General features: G+C 37.8%; 1 protein-coding gene across 2 annotated transcripts in view; it reads left to right on the top strand.

Annotated features, from left to right (window-relative positions):
* Positions 1-12,522: 12,522 nt before the first annotated feature.
* The window catches only part of phc2b (polyhomeotic homolog 2b), a 42,524-nt gene continuing 38,549 nt past the window's right edge, over positions 12,523-16,497 (top strand). The window contains exon 1 of one of the 2 annotated variants that reach the window (XM_079840610.1): positions 12,523-12,691. The gene's annotated coding sequence lies outside the window, so the exon portion shown is untranslated. The remainder of the gene's footprint in view (positions 12,692-16,497) is intronic. The other variant, XM_079840609.1, reaches the window with a different exon arrangement.

Raw genomic sequence — 16,497 nt, 5'->3', positions numbered from 1 at the left:
ATATTAAACAGCACTTATTCACTGCTAATATTAAGAAGAACTATTTTTAACTTTGATAATAATAAAAAAAATATTTATTGAGCAGCAAATCAGCCTATTAGAATGATTTTTGAAGGATCATGTGACACTGAAGACTGGAGTAACGATGCTGAACATTTTACAAATATATACAAATCTAAAATAGTCATCTTAAATTGTAATAATATTTCACAATATTACTGTTTTTACTATATTTTGATTACATACATGCAGAATTTGTGAGCATAAAAGATTTCTTTCAAAAACTAAATATTTCCAGCCCTAAACTTTTGAACAGTTGAGTACAGTGTGAAGATTATCTTTTTGGGCCCACTGTACATTTTTAATGATTTAAATAAAACTGAATAAGCAAGACTGATGAGGAAATAGTGTGCGACCACTGAACCTAGTAATGCATCATCCCCTCCAGCATTCATTATGTCCAATTAAGCATCCGCCAGTCCAGCTTTTCCCTGCAACTGGGCACAATATAAAAACAGGCTGTCAGTCAGAGTTAAGCCAAAGCCTTTTTGAACCAACGAAGCATCAGAGTACCGGGCTGGCTCAGACCTTTTTTTCTTAAAGAGCACACACAGACAGACTAAACAAATGTAAAAATGAACTATATTCCCATTGAGTTGATTGAGAAAGACTGAGAATTTGAATTCCACGAATCCGTTTGCATAGAATCTATATGTTTTGTCCAGCTGTTGAGTATAATTCAAAATGCTTGTCCAAGTCCTAATGGACCAGAGTTTCCATCAGAACAGTTTGACAGAGGAAAATCCTCAAGTGCATCCCTGAGGGACACTTTAGACAGGCGCGGGATGAATGGTGAGCATTTATAAGCTTTCATTGTGAATATATTAGCATTCCGCTAGTAAACAGAATGCTTTTGTGACATGTTTTAAAAACATGTGGATATACCAGAAATATAGGTCAGGTGTATGACTGCGATTATACAGGAAGTGGCATTGATTAATATTTGAGTCACCAAGTGTCACCGTCTCTGTGTGTGGGAAGTTGCTCTTTCATTATAACTGAGTTTGAATATGTGTTTGTGTTGGCAGTCAAGATCAGACTGGTTTAGATTTACAATCACATGAGGCTGACGTGTAACGCAATTGTGTGACACCTATCACGTCTCTCTTTCTTTTACCCTCCTTCTGTTACAACCCCCACTGATCCAGCTATCTGACCATCCATCAGAGTCTCCTATTCAACCTTTCAGTCTTAAATCCAGAATATCGCAATAAATATCATAAACTTGGAGCTAGAACTTTTGACTTGGCTCCTAGAACCTAGAACTATGCCCTAGCAACCACTCAAAACAAAGTCTTGCACAGTCAAACACCATTCAAAATAATACAAATCTAATATTGCTAATATTGCTAGTACCTTTTTTTCTTTTCACAGTTCTTGCCATTTTGAAAATTGTGCTTCTTTTGCCTCTCTCTTTCTCGATCAGACACTCACAAACACTCTTTCTTTCTACCTAAACCTTATCCCCCTTACTGGTGAAGCAAATGCTCTCGCTGACACATACACACCCTGAAAGCCAAACCCACTAGATGTGTGCGTGTCTGCGAGCATGCACGTCTGCCATCTGACGGCACGTCCCCTCCTCTGCCATCTCACGTCTATTCGTTTAAACAGCAGCTCAGCCTGTGAAGTGCTAACCACAACCTGTTATTACTGTTGATCCTGCCTTGTAGAAGCATGGAAAATTTTGACCTCACGGCATCAGCCCGGCTTCAGTCAAAATCAGCTGAATGGAAATGGTGAAGTTTTGTGGTAGCATCACTTATTGTTCTGCTTTCTTAAACCTTTTGTCATTGGGGCATGATCAGCAGTTGTAGGTTATATGGCTTAAGTTTCTGATCAAATGAAGATGCACTTCCTATACAGGGGCAACCACTAAAACCCTCTGCAAGTTCAGCTTCCACCTGTACTTGAATGTGTGTGGCTTTCACATGTACATACATGTCTGTTTCATTAACTCATGTCATTCCAGTCCAAACAAACATGAACGAAATGCTGGAATTCATCTTGTAGACAATTATAAATGGTGCCTATGTACAGTATAAGGAAAAGCAGACGATATGTGTACAATACATACATGAAAACTCCTCTAATAATACTCTAGAAGCATCTCAGACAGACAATGTGAAAGATGTAAAGATTTTTTGGTCACTATATAATTCAAATACCTCCATTTGTGTTACTTCATAGTTTTGATGACTTTACTCAGTCTAAAAATTGTACAAAAAATAATTAAAAAAAACAACAAACAAAAGTAGTAAATTTTTTTCTACAGTATAGTGTAGTATCATTTATGCTTTATTTCATAAAGATTTTTTAATCAGTTCCATATTTCTCCTAATATTTATATAAATGGCTCGCAAAATGGACCAATACATTACCCACAAGCCACAACTATCTTTCAATGATGTACATCAAGGCTGTGTGAGGACACAGTCACACTTCTGCAAGTGAAAACTAGAACTCGAGAACTGCAAATGCAAGAAATGCAAAACTAACCACTTTAGGGGAAATGCGAAGTGTAATACAGTCTGTGTTAGACTATGCAGCGCTAACCACCTAGAACTGGTGAAAGGTAGAATAACCTGCTGACAAATATATTCTCTAATGAGGAGAGGATAGGGTTTCCCCTTCAAGCACACAAACACACAACAAAAAACAGGCTCAAAGCTCATTGAATGTCTGCAAGACATCACATTCAGAACAGCGGCCAAGCGGCTGAATGAAAAGACCTCATGAAGGCTTTGTATAGTGTTTGCTTGTTGGTCCCAGCAGAAGCTTTGAGAGCATGAATGCTTTAATACATTTATTCATTCCCACAGTAACTGTGGTAACTCCATATCCAGATTCCAGACACAAAAGCAACAAGAGGTTATGATATCTGACACTTAATAGAGGCAATGATTTTAAAGGGTCCTTTTATGCTTTTTTTTTACATTTTCAATGTTGCTGTTTGAGCATGAAAAGGGACTGCAAAGTTAGAAATCACAAAGTCACTCCAAAGAGAGTTATCCTCTATCAGTAAGCACTGTTTTTGAACTCCCTGAAACACATCAATTGTAATCTTGAGTTTTCTTCCGGGAACGAACAGGTCACAATATCACTCATTTAAATAATTCCCACACAAGTAATGCAGAAAGAAAGTTTGAGGCCTGGTTGAGTTGCATTAGTAGTGTGTTAAAACCAAGCGTGCCACACAAGTCCTGAAAAGTGAAGCCATAGCGCCTCGATCGCCCCCAGGTGGTTGGTCCCAGTATAGGTCATAAACCCCGCCCTCTCTGTGTAATGTTGCTAATGGGACGTGAAAAAAACAAAACAATCAAATTACACTTCAAATAATTTTTTTCAAAGATGGTTTCTGTCATTTTAGGTAGTTTTTATCAAGCTGATGTAAGTTCAACTGTTCGTTGTTTGGTTTTAGTTAGTTATGAGATGCTATAAAAACAGGGACGTGACGTCATGATTGACAGCTGAGATTGACAGCTTCTCTGAGCAAAGTAGTCACTGAGGCACTAACAGACTTTTTTCGGGAGGAGATTGGAGCTTCAACTTCAATTTTTACATTTCCATAACTGTTTATTTCACACCAACATAATGAGTTGTTCTGCAGTAAACTGAGGGAGTGTGTGCGGGGTTTTGATATCGTGGCTCTACTTCCTGCTCTCTACTGCGCAGACCCGGTCCAGAGGTCACTACTGCACGGACTCAGGTCCCAAATCAGCACAAGATGTCAGCGCCATATTGAGACATTGGTTGCTTCGCTTTTCTTCAGTGGAAAAGAGTGATGGCAAGTCGTCCATCTTTTTTCACGGCCTATGGTTAAAACTCACGGTTATGGTAAGGAGGTGTGACATTTCCGAAACACGCTTGAAACGCTCGAAACAATCACAACACCCTGTTTCAGCCGACCAATCAGAGTACAGTGTGCTTTTTGAAGGACGGGCTTCATAACTAAATAGAGCATTACTGACAGACTGGGAAAAGAGGTGCTGCAACAATGGCTATGTTTACATGCACAAATGTAGCTTCAATCGGACTGAATTAATTCCAATTGATGAATCTGAATGTAGTGTTTACATGAACGCTAAACAAAGTGATCGGGTTGATTTGTGCGTTTATCAAATCAGAAATGATTTTTTGATATATGCTCAAATATGCAGAGTTATCGCTGTTTGCGCATAATAACTATTCTCCTACATTGGTTCTTTATTTGTTGTAAACAGCAGACTTAATATTTAGCCATTTCTCGTCATCATTTGGAGACAATGAGCATATGAACCATTTTGCTGTGCTGCTAATACTTTATATACGTCATTACGCTATTCCTACGTCATTGCACATTCACAGTCCTTTCAGTTTCGCTTTTCAATCTGATCAAGTGTTTACATGTCCTCTCGATCGGATTAGAAAAGGAATAAACCACCCCTTTCAATCAAAATTTCATTCAGATCATAATGCACTTCTCAATCAGATCGATTACATGAAGGCTTTTCAATCCAATTGAGCCGTCAATCCGATTACTACTGGATTATTTGGTTGCATGTAAACGTAGCCAATGTAAAATATGTGAAAAATAATGTTGGTTTTTTTTTACATTTAAGCATGAAAATCAATTCTAGTACGCACCAAAAACAAAATCAAGAGTTTCAAAAGGGACATAATAGGTCCCCTATAAGCTCAGTTAATATTACACAATTTCATTCTCAGACAAACACACTGACATTTTTGTTCACTGATTAATCTGGTGCCAGTTTTTCAGTGAGAAGCGACCGCTTTCACAGGTACAGCGGGTCTCTTTCACACTACTGTCCTATGCCAGGTACAGCACAAAAGGCCAAAATGTGGTCAAAACAATCATTCATTTTACCTGGTCAAAAACTTGGGAGATGCTCTTTAGATGTATTACATATAAGAATAATAAATAAGAAAAAAATAAACTCACCCTGAGAAATATTCACTATAGTAAAAAGTGTGACAACTAGTAATATGGATTACTGGACGTAGGCATGGCGTAGTATAATAATGCTGACTATTTAAGAACTTCAATCAGAGAACTGATAGGATGATGTTTAATTGTGTGTTATTTTGGCCACCGAGTCTGATTACTTTTGTTCAGTCTACACTCATTTACTTGTTACAGAAACACATTCATCTCTCAGATCGGATCATCCATGTGAATACCAAATCCCACTTGGAAACAGCCCTTCCAAGTCGCCATCCAAAGCATCAAACAAGCTCTTTTGAAGAGCATTCATGGCCATTCAAACTACATGGAAAAGGAAAAGGCCTGCTCATGTTAGACTAAATATCCGGACTGCAAAAGTCACAAGTCAGTCGCGTAACTAGACAAATAAACGAGTAACAATGAGAGAGGAATACTGAGAGTCTCTATGTAAATATACAACCTCTGTGACAATACAAATCAAAGTTCCCTCCATGCTGCCTTTTTGAGACACTTCCTTGAAATACTGAGAAAAAAGGAAGAAAAAAATGATCTCAAATGCAATTGTATTTATTCCAGTAAATGCATTTGACTTTTGCTGTTACGGCTTTTTTTTGTGTTAGATAACCAGAACTGTTATATTTGTGATATCATGCATAGTGCATGTTTTTCATCACTGATATCAAATTGATATAATATTCATATACACAGTTACACATACGGTTATGTTAGTCAGTGGTTAAAAGCATCTCTTGCTGCTAACTCAACTGGCAGATAGGCAGGAAGTGGTTAAGACATTAGATAAAAAGAAGGTGAACACTTTTCTTCATTTTTGGCTAAGTCTGACATTTCAAAGTATGACTCTGACTAGCTATGCATCTAGTCAAAAACATACACACAGAAATGAATGAAAAATAGAAATTGTCTTATTTTTTGCTGGTTCAATGTTGTGTTTCATTATTGTTTTATTGTTTACCATCATTGTAGAAATATTGCATAAAGTACCGCAAATAAAAAATATATAATATAAATAATATATTTTATATAATATATATTATTTTTTAATAAAAAAAGTCTACAGTGAGGACAAGCTCTATGCTACATTAAATGGGCTTCCTTGTAAGATCACAAATGTCAGATCACTTTGAATAGAAATAATCTCATTTAATGGTAAATTTTCTTTTATTCGAGGTCAAATGAGGTGAAAAACTACAGATTTAACATTAGGAGCATTTTGTTGACCTCTAGTCAAAAACATACGCATAGAATGTGTGAAAAATACAAATAGTCTTATTTTCTGCTGGTTTAATGTTTTGTTTCATTATTGTTTTTTAGTTTACTATTATTGTAGAAATATTGCATAAAGTACTGCCACAAAAAAAACTATTATATAAATAATACATTTTATATATTAATTGTGATTTATTATTATTATTTTTTACCTTAAATACATGTCAGTGGGGGTTGACAAAATGTCAAAGGTCAGCATGTTAAATTTAATAAGCATTTTTTCTTCAGGAAATAATCAATAGCTTTTTTTGTAAGACAGGCTGTAAAGGTACAAACTGTTTGAAAATGTTTTATATAACTGGTTACAATTCCAGTTACACTCTATGTTGTTTTGGTTGAGTGTAAGAACTGAATAGGACCTGTGTAAGCCCCCTTGTGGAAGAATGCGTTTCGTGTTCTTTTTTGAACAATGCCTCATTCTGATGAACAGACGTCACTACAAAAGACTCAGATCTTCAGATTGATTCCCACAACCTCATCGCCCAGCAGTTTTATAAGACTTGCTTTTTCATTTCTGGCCAGTTTCTTCACTTACCTCACATTTTTCCTCTGTTGCACGTCTGGTATTTCGCAACAGGCCATTAGAGGGCACAGCGATGCCATAACCATCCCACAATGCCACAGTCGGTAGTGGGCGGAGCTTACCAGTCACTGCCAGACCAGAACCTGCCACAATAAAATGCAATGATAGATTACAGCTCAGTTCTGTTTTACAGGAGACATGCACTATAATTAATGGCACTATCAGAGACCTGACACATGTAAGAATGGGAGAGAACATCATTTATCAATGAAAATATTTAAAAATGGGAAACAAACTGTCCCATATACTATGTACACTGATCAGGCATTACATTATGACCAAAAGTGAATAAGGTGAAGTGAATAACACTGATTCTCTCTTCATCACGCCACCTGTTAGTGGGTGGGATATTATTGCCAGCAATTGAACATTTTGTCCTCAAAGTTGATGTGTTAGAAGCAGGAAAAATGGGCAAGCGTAAGGATTTGAGCGAGTTTGACAAGGGCCAAATTGTGATGGCTAGACGACTAAGTCAGAGCATCTCCAAAACTGCAGCTCTTTTGCGGTGTTCCCTGTCTGCAGTGGTCAGTCTCTATTTAAAGTGGTCCAAGGAAGGAACAGTGGTGAACCGGTGACAGGGTCATGGGCGGCCAAGGCTCATTGATGCACGTGGGGAGTGAAGGCTGGCCCGTGCGGTCCGATCAAACAGACGAGCTACTGTAGCTCAAATTGCTCAAGAAGTTAATGCTGGTTCTGATAGAAAGGTGTCAGAATACACAGTGCATTTATGATGGCCGATAAATGAATATTTAAAAATAATAATAAAAACGGACGAAACACCGCTCAACCACATTATGAGTGTTGCCGTTTCATAGTTTGCCCACCAGAGGGCATTCTACAACTAGTGGTTGGCAACACCAGCTGATCCAGCCAGAGTCATGCTGCACACCGCATTCACAACTGAGAGATCATCCGTGAAGTGCCTGGTAAATTGGCAACTGTCCCGGGACATACATTGCTTGAATAACAATTAAAAGAACATCCCCATCAGTTCTCTCAACTCAAATAAGCATGAGAAAATTTGTGACTGCCAAGTCCAGTTTGGCTGTTACATGTAAGCCAAGAGTGAAACGGAATTAGCCAGTAATTACATAAGGTTGCTACAGTATAGTTGACTGACTGTCAGTTTAACTCGGACAATGTGACTGAATAAGATGTATTTCTTTAATAGCGTGACAGTTGGACAGCATGAGACGTATCATCTCCCCTGCCCGCTATTTTGAAAAAGTATGTTTTACAATATTTTGCAGTATGACGTTGTCCATTTCTAAATGATGGCTTATCATAGACTTTAGCTAACCACAATGCCATGGCTATCAGTGGAAGACCGCTAACATTAATGCGCTTGGAAATCACAACAAATTTATTCTGCCTAAATAAAGTAATGATTACTGTATTTATAACTAGTATATTTGTAGTTCCAGTCCCTGCATTGTAAATCGTAAGTTAGGCACGTGAGGAGTGAACGAAAGTGCATTGCTGACTTCGTTCAGACGCAGCATTGATGAGTGGACTTACTGCATCATCAGTAGTAGATTTTCAGAAGGCAGGCACCAAATTATGATTGAAAATGGTTTGTTGTAGCTTGATGGATAGAATTAAAAGAGTGCATGTAAAGGGATAAGCAAGTTGACATTGTAATTATAAGGTAGCTCATAAAGCAATAAGGCATGGGTGTCGGAACCATTGTATGTGGGTGGGACAAGACCCACCCACTTTTTAAGATCAATGATATTGGACCCACTCACTTTTATCGTCTCTAATTCAGCACGTCTGTTTACCGACCACTAACCGATAAGCACTTATTATTAAACATGTTAGATGCTTTATTTCAACTTTTTTAATATTCTCTTAATTTCGAATGATAATAAATGCCTTTCCGATCTGATATGTGATGGGAAAAGGGAGTAGAGTGAGTTCGGCAAAAGTCGGATTCGAACCTGGGGTCGATTTGCGTCAAAACTTGATGCCATATGTCTTACCCCTACACTATTGCCACTCTCAATGATGTGGTGATTTCTGTAATTTTGTCTTGCCCAACCAGACATTTAGCAAACAAGGCGGTATATTTGTACTTAATGTAAATGGTACCTACTCCAGTCAAATCTTTTGACTGGAGAAGGTGAGAGGAGGACCCACCCACATTTTTTTTCTTCCAACACCCATGCAATAGAGACTAATTTCACACACACACACACACACACACACACACACACACACACACACACACACACACACACACACACACACACACACACACACACACACACACACACACACACACACACACACACACACACACACACACACACACACACACACACACACACACAAAACATCAGGAGTGACCTTTGTCTTGTTTAATAATAATACAAATGACGTTGATAGAAATAATAATATAAAAAACATCAGGAGAGACCTTTGTCTTTTTTAATAATAATAATACAAATGATGAATAACTATAAATAACTAATGTAAGGGAAATCTGTTTACATTTTTTTATGCGTTTCTGTTTATAAATATATATAAATATATATATCTCGGCTTTTTATTTTTAGATTTTTAAATCACCAAATATCTGTATCGGTTTCGGCCTTAAAAATCCTTTATCGGTCGGGCTCTACGTACCACCTTCCTAAGCATTGTTGCAGACCATGAACACCCTTTCATGGAAATGGTATTCCCTGGTGGCTGTGGCTCTTTCAGCAGAATAATGCGCCGCCACAAAGCAAAATGTAAGATTTTTTTTTTCCGGATAACTTAGAATCAGTGGGGGTAATGGTGCTGTTCTGGTTATTTATACATTTTTATTCCTTTAACCGCAGATTGTGTTAATATTTGCCATGTATGTTTTATATATAGCGTCATTGTGGAATCTGCTCAATTAAAAAAAACAACCTTGACAACAGCTCAAGATCCAACATGTAAATCTAAATATGACCACTAGATGGCAGCCATAACACAGTTTAAGTGTTTCCTTATCCTGACCTACTTTTGATTTCACACCATCCACACATACCACATTCTTATTCAACATACAGAAAAATTATAAAAAATGTAAGAAAGCCTACAGTGAGGACAAGCTCAATGCTAAATAAACTGGGCTTCCTTGTAAGATTAAGAATGTCAGATCACTGAATAGAAATAATCTCATGTAATAGTACATTTTCTCTTTTATTCAAATGAGGTGAAAACCAACTGATTTAACATTAGGAGCATTTTGTTGACCTATGCTTGCAAAGGTAAACTAAAAGATCAATTTTAAAAAAATATTTATTTACTTATTTGGTCAGAATTAACTAATTAAACCCTCAGTTCTCCTCAATTAAAAGCCAATCATGCTCCATGCAAGATCATACTGTGGAAAATACTCAAGGGACATCAAAGGAACTATTGCAGGTATTTCTACAACAGTACATCAGCGGCACAGAGGGACTCCACATAAATATTTCATCTTCTCGCCCATGAATTATGCATGTTCTATTACACGCCCACATAATATGATGCTCATGTCAATTTGGAGGTCCATTGCTCTACAGGGTGACGGCTATGAAATCCACCTCTCAGGTGAAATGTGATATACCACTGGATGCCTCTGCTTCTCCACAGTGGGGCTTATGGGAATTACTGTTTTACTGGAAAACAGGTTGAGGCAGTGGGTCACTGTGTCTGGAAGCCAAGTATCAGGGGAGCTGTTGTGGGGCCAGATAATTAAGTACCGGTCAAATCAGATAAGTCATATTGCAGATTAATTATGGAATAATCCTCATAATGCATACGCAATATCTAATGCTAGATAGGGAGACGCGAGAAATGAAACTAGTTTATAATATGATTTGTTTCTAGCAATCATATATATTGACTTTTGAGGGCAAGACAAGGCCTGTAGTACAAAAAAACCCTCTACAATCTCTACACAATTCTAATGAATTTTCCATGGAACAAATTGCTTGGGTCCATCTATTCCGCCCTATGATTAATCATAAGTGTTGAAAGATAAACTAGATTTCAACATTTTCCAAAGAAAAATCTAAGTGTGTGTCAGTCCAAAACTCACTGCCTGATTGGTTCTAATGTTGCTATGTGGTTGCTAGGGTGTTCTAGGGTGTTACTAGGTGGTTGCTTACTTGCTCAAGTCAAAGCCCAGGTCCAAAACTCTGCTTTTCTGGTCATTATGTAATAGTGATGCTTGTCTTAGTACCTCCAACAATTGAGGAAACATAAGCAAACCTGGGTACATAACAGGAAACAGAGGAATTTCATACATTAATAAATTATTGCAGACTTGCATGCACAAACACATGCTAGATTTATTCCAGTGGCTTCCACCTCCCCCCATGATGAGGAACACATGACCACTGACATGAAGACCAATCACGCTCTGGACCAAACAGCACAATCAAAATTAGCCTTTCAACCAATCAGCTTAACCCCAGGGCCCTGAGGACTGTGTTTTACTGTGATCCTCACACCCCATTATTTGAATATATTTGCATACATTGCAACCCCATTGCCTACACAGAACCCAGTGGCCCATAGGATGCTAGCTTTGTCTTTATCTCAAAGAACTGAGGTTGAAGAAAATTTCTTAATACATTAATGTATATATATCTATATATATTCTATTTAAATAAAAAAAATTGGTAATTCACGTTTGTTCATGATACACTAGCCAATGTTCATTTACATTACTTAAAATGTTGAAAAGAATTGCAGTTAATAATTTAATTGTGTAATATATATATAATGTGTGCATGTGTGTGTGTGTGTGTGTGTGTGTGTGTATATATATATATATATATACACATACACACACACATAAGTTTGTGTTTACATTATATATATGTGTGTACTGTGCATAATTTGTATGTACAGTATATTTGAATACACACACATGCATATATTTAAGAAATATTTGCATCTACATACTGTATATATATTTTTATCATTTGTATTATATATAAATATCACATATTTTTCTTAAATATATACATGCATGTGTGTGTATTTACATAAACATAATTATACACAGTACACACATATTATGTAAACACAAACCTTTATTTTGGATGTGAATTATCGTGATTAATGGATTTGACAGACACACACACACACACACACACACACACACACACACACACACACACACACACACACACACACACACACACACACACACACACACACACACACACACACACACACACACACACACACACACACACACACACACACACACACACACACACACACAACAAATGCTTATCGAAACCATATTGAATCCATATCAAACCTGAACCGTATTGTAAAGTGTTACCCTTATTTTTACATAATTGTCAACAACTACACTATATATTTAACCAATGGCTATGCTTTCACAGGTCAAACATTTATTTTTCACAATATTTTAAGCAAGCAGGTCATTATTTATGGCATCAGGAATACGCTTCTCGCTTGCGGTTTGTCATTTTATCAGTAAACTTTTCAGCATGCATTTCAAGCGAGCCGCCATGATATCCAAGAGAGGAAATTAAAGCCCTTTGTGTTGCCATGGTGCTGGTAGACTGACAGAACAAGAAGCAGGGGAGGGATTTAGGAAGAAGGGGGAGGGTTATTAAAGCATGCTGTCTTGTGATTGGCTGAGGCCGTGTCACATGTGACCTTTGGAATGCTAATGCCTAGATTCCCCCCTACTTTCTCTCTCTCTTCTCTGCGGTAAAGCTTACAGCACAAACACAACCCAGAAATGGTGTAGGATAGCAGGAAAGCAGGACGTAATCCAACCCTAGGAAGGAAAGGCAAAGCCAAAGCGTAAGGTAGGCATTATTTATGTGCATGTTGTGAAATTCCTTCCTTCTTGTGGTTCTTAAACAAGGTAGGAAGTAATTAGGGAGAGGGAATGTGTTTGTTTCCTCACTGCATGCTTCCAGACCTGTTTCAAAAAGCCAGTCCGGTCTGACAGCTCGAGAGACGAGAGTGTGGATGTGAGGGCACTGGCCTGCTGTTGGCAAACCTGTGTATGCAAAATACACTTTTATTAGGACAGCAATCCTATTTTGTAACACAAAATCTGCCATTCTTGTGTATAAAAATGAGCTTGGGAATTCTAGAATGCACGACACATTATTTACTTTAGATTCCTTCCAAATTCGAAGGACGATGGGAATGTTATCAGGCATTTCTACAGGATTACAGAATTGGTTACAAAACAGGCTATCTGAAGGATATTCCTTTAAAGGTCAGTTTCTTTCACGCCAAGTATAGTGTGTGCATCTGAGGCGCCCATGTAGAGTAGTCTGGGGTCAGGAACGGGTCAAATTTGTGCCCTTGGCATTCCGTGTGACCCACATTAGGCCAGATTATATAGAATGGATACCATGTGAATAAGTGCACCAGACCACAGTGCAATTGGATGATTGCGCACATGTGCGTGTGTACGTTCAAACTGCTCTTGTCTTTAGTACTTCCAAGTTGGTGATTCAGCCAAATAACAACACAGCTGGATTAGCACGAGAGGCGCAAATCATTCCAAACCAGATCCAGTCAAAAAAACACTTCTGAATCATATTGAATCCAGAATGTTCTGATCTGCTGAGTCCCAAACATGGTCTCATGGAATTATTGCATTTGGTTCAGGTCATTTGCCTTTAAAACAAAAGGAAACACTTTATTTTAAAGGGTTAGTTCACCCAAAAATGAAAATTCTGTCATTAATTCCTCACCCTCATGTCGTTCCAAAACCGTAAGACCTTCGTTCATCTTCGGAACACAAATTAAGATATTTCTGATGAAATCCAAGAGCTCTCTGACCCCGCCAGAACAAAATAGTTGAATAAAGTTGATATTTTTGTTTGTTTTTGCGCACAAAAAGTATTCTCGTCGCTTCATTAAATTAAGGTTGAACCACCTGAGTCACGTGGACTATTTTAACTATGTTTTTACTACCTTTCTGAACCTTGAAAGTGTTAATTACGTTGCTGTCTATGGAGGGGTCAGAGAGCTCTCGGATTTCATTAAAAATATCTTAATTTGTGTTCCGAAGGTCTTGACAGTCACCCTGTCAATTAATGACAGGATTTTCATCTTTGGGTGAACTAACCCTTTAAGGTGACGTAGTTACACGTTGTGTACTTACTATAGTAATAACAATAAATTATGCATAATTACAAGTAACTAACTCTAACCTCAACTGTAACTCTATAGTAAGTACACATAGTTAATTAATATTACAATGTAACTATGCCATCTAAAAAATAAAGTGTAAACAAACAAACCAACCTTAATTTTGTCCTGTGTGCATTAATAACTTCTGAGGGGTGTGTTCAGGCCATTTGTTGTGGCTGTAAATCAAACAGTTTCACATAGTGTAAAGAAAAGCATTTGGTCCTACTAATATATTGACATCACTTGCCTCAGCATTTCCATCAAGCTCTGACTGGACAGTTTTGTTTGAGTTCTAATTGGTTGTTCTAAAGCAGGGGTGTCCAACCCTGCTCCTGGAGAGCTACCGTCCTGCAGATTTTAGTTCCAACCCTGCTCTAACACACTTGTCTGTAATTATCTAGCACCCTGAACACCATGAATAGCTGGTTCAGGTGTGTTTGATTGAGGTTGGAACAAAAATCTGCAGGGTGGTAGCTCTCCAGGACCAGGGTTGGACACCCCTGTTCTAAAGAAACTAAAATCGATGATCTAGACCAGGGATCCTCAAATCTGGTCCACGAGATCCACTTTCCTGCAGAGTTTAGCTCTAACCCTAATCAAACACACCTGAACATGCTAATCAGTGTCTTCAGGATCATTCGAAAATCACAGGTAGGTGAGTTTGATCAGGGTTGCAGCTAAACTCTGCAGCGCATTGGCCCTCCAGGGCAAGATTTTAGGAACCCTGATCAAGACTGTAAAATGATGACACATTTAGAATCAAAGTATCAACTTAGTAGTGAGTTTTGCATGGTGAAGCATCACTCAATGTCTTTTCTAGGCTCTCGCTGGGTGGATTTATATGTGAAATGTTATCTACATGAGTACATGAATATTTTGTAAGTGAACAGAGCCCATTCCCAAAATGTCTATGATATGCTGGTCTCTACATAAGGCTTGAGTCCATAGTTGCCAAGTCCACATATAACATGCGACTTTGGGCTTCTTTTTTTGGCAAGTCACGTAAAAAAATCAAGAGTCTCGGTTTTTTGGGCTTATTTTAAAAAATGTGGTTGCTTCTTAGGAAAATATAATAAGTAAATTCGTTTCTTTACATTTATGGTCGCTGTTTTGTCCAATACATTGACTGACACTGTCTTCTCACAGCTAATAGCCATTCAGTGCAACGATACAAGTGCTGTAGTAGTCCGTCCTTTTATATCCCGCCTCCTTCTCCCCTTCATTGAAGAAAAACCGCGTTCAACGTGCAGGTATGTGACGTTATAAATGCACGTAATGATAGTTAGTAGACTTAAATAGACGTATACATTTTTACAAACAATGCCACCAGCAGAGATGTACAGAGATGGAGAGGAAACAGGGAGGAGTGGCACCTAATTTAATTTAAAATATATTTTTGTAATCCATTTAAAATTTCAGGCTATTTAAAAAAAAAACAAGTCTACTAATAATATCAGTAGGTATGGTTCGAATGTATTTTATTATAAATATGTGGCTATATTGCAGCGCTCCCTTAGTGCTTGCCTGTGTCCCAATGTGCATATCCATCCTAAATAGTATGTGACATTAGTAATTTTCAATACTATTTAGGGCAGATAGTGTGCACATTGATATGTAGGGCTTATCTTTTTCAAGGTTTGCAGTGTGTGTGTGTTCACTACTTACTGCCCCTAATATGTGTGCACTAACTCCGACTATGGGTTACCATAATTGGCCTTCATGTCACTTTTCTCTTTTTCCATCTCCAAACCTCTTCTGTTCACAGCTGATCGGAGGATATTGCGTGTCCTTTATTGCAATTTGTTTGCAATCTGTTTTTGCTTTTCAAACTCCGAGAGGTTTCAGTTTAATATGTTGCAGGCTCATTTATTGATAAAAAAATGATTTATTATAAAAAATATTGATGATAATAAATAATATAGGGCTTGTTTTGGGCTTGTTTTTGAAGCTGCGGTTGCTTATTTGTCTCGCGAGAGTTGGCAACACTGCTTGAGTCTTAATGTCCGCCAAGTGAAAAACATTTTTGCAATTGTTTAGAAATGAATGGCACCTCTCCTCAACAAAACACATAATCTGAGGTATCATTCAAGTCCATAACACAATTAATATGAGTAATACTAAAAATAATAGTGATGCTTGTCTCAGCAAATACAGTCTGTGAAAGAATCTGCCGGTCTGCGCATCCATCCATTCTTTAATCCAGAAGCTTTTTCTCAAGCTGTCTCTTAAAGTGCTTTTATTAAATAAACCATCTTCCCTCCTTTGTGCAGTGACCCAGAATTCTTGTGAGTGGGACTGAAGGTTAATTGCACAGGGAGCCTGGTTGTGTGCGCTTACTCTAACGTGCCGATTACTTGACGGAATTATGGCTTTGAGTGTCTCAGTTTTAACCCAGAGTCAAAGACGTATCCCTCAGTGTGTATATAAACGCGTTTACCTGCAAAAAAATTTGAGTCCA

Source organism: Gobio gobio, assembly GCF_949357685.1.
Source record: "Gobio gobio genome assembly, chromosome: 17".
Classification (NCBI taxonomy): domain Eukaryota; kingdom Metazoa; phylum Chordata; class Actinopteri; order Cypriniformes; family Gobionidae; genus Gobio; species Gobio gobio.
The sequence above is the reverse complement of the archived record's forward strand: the minus strand, read 5'-3'. Positions and strand labels throughout refer to the sequence as shown.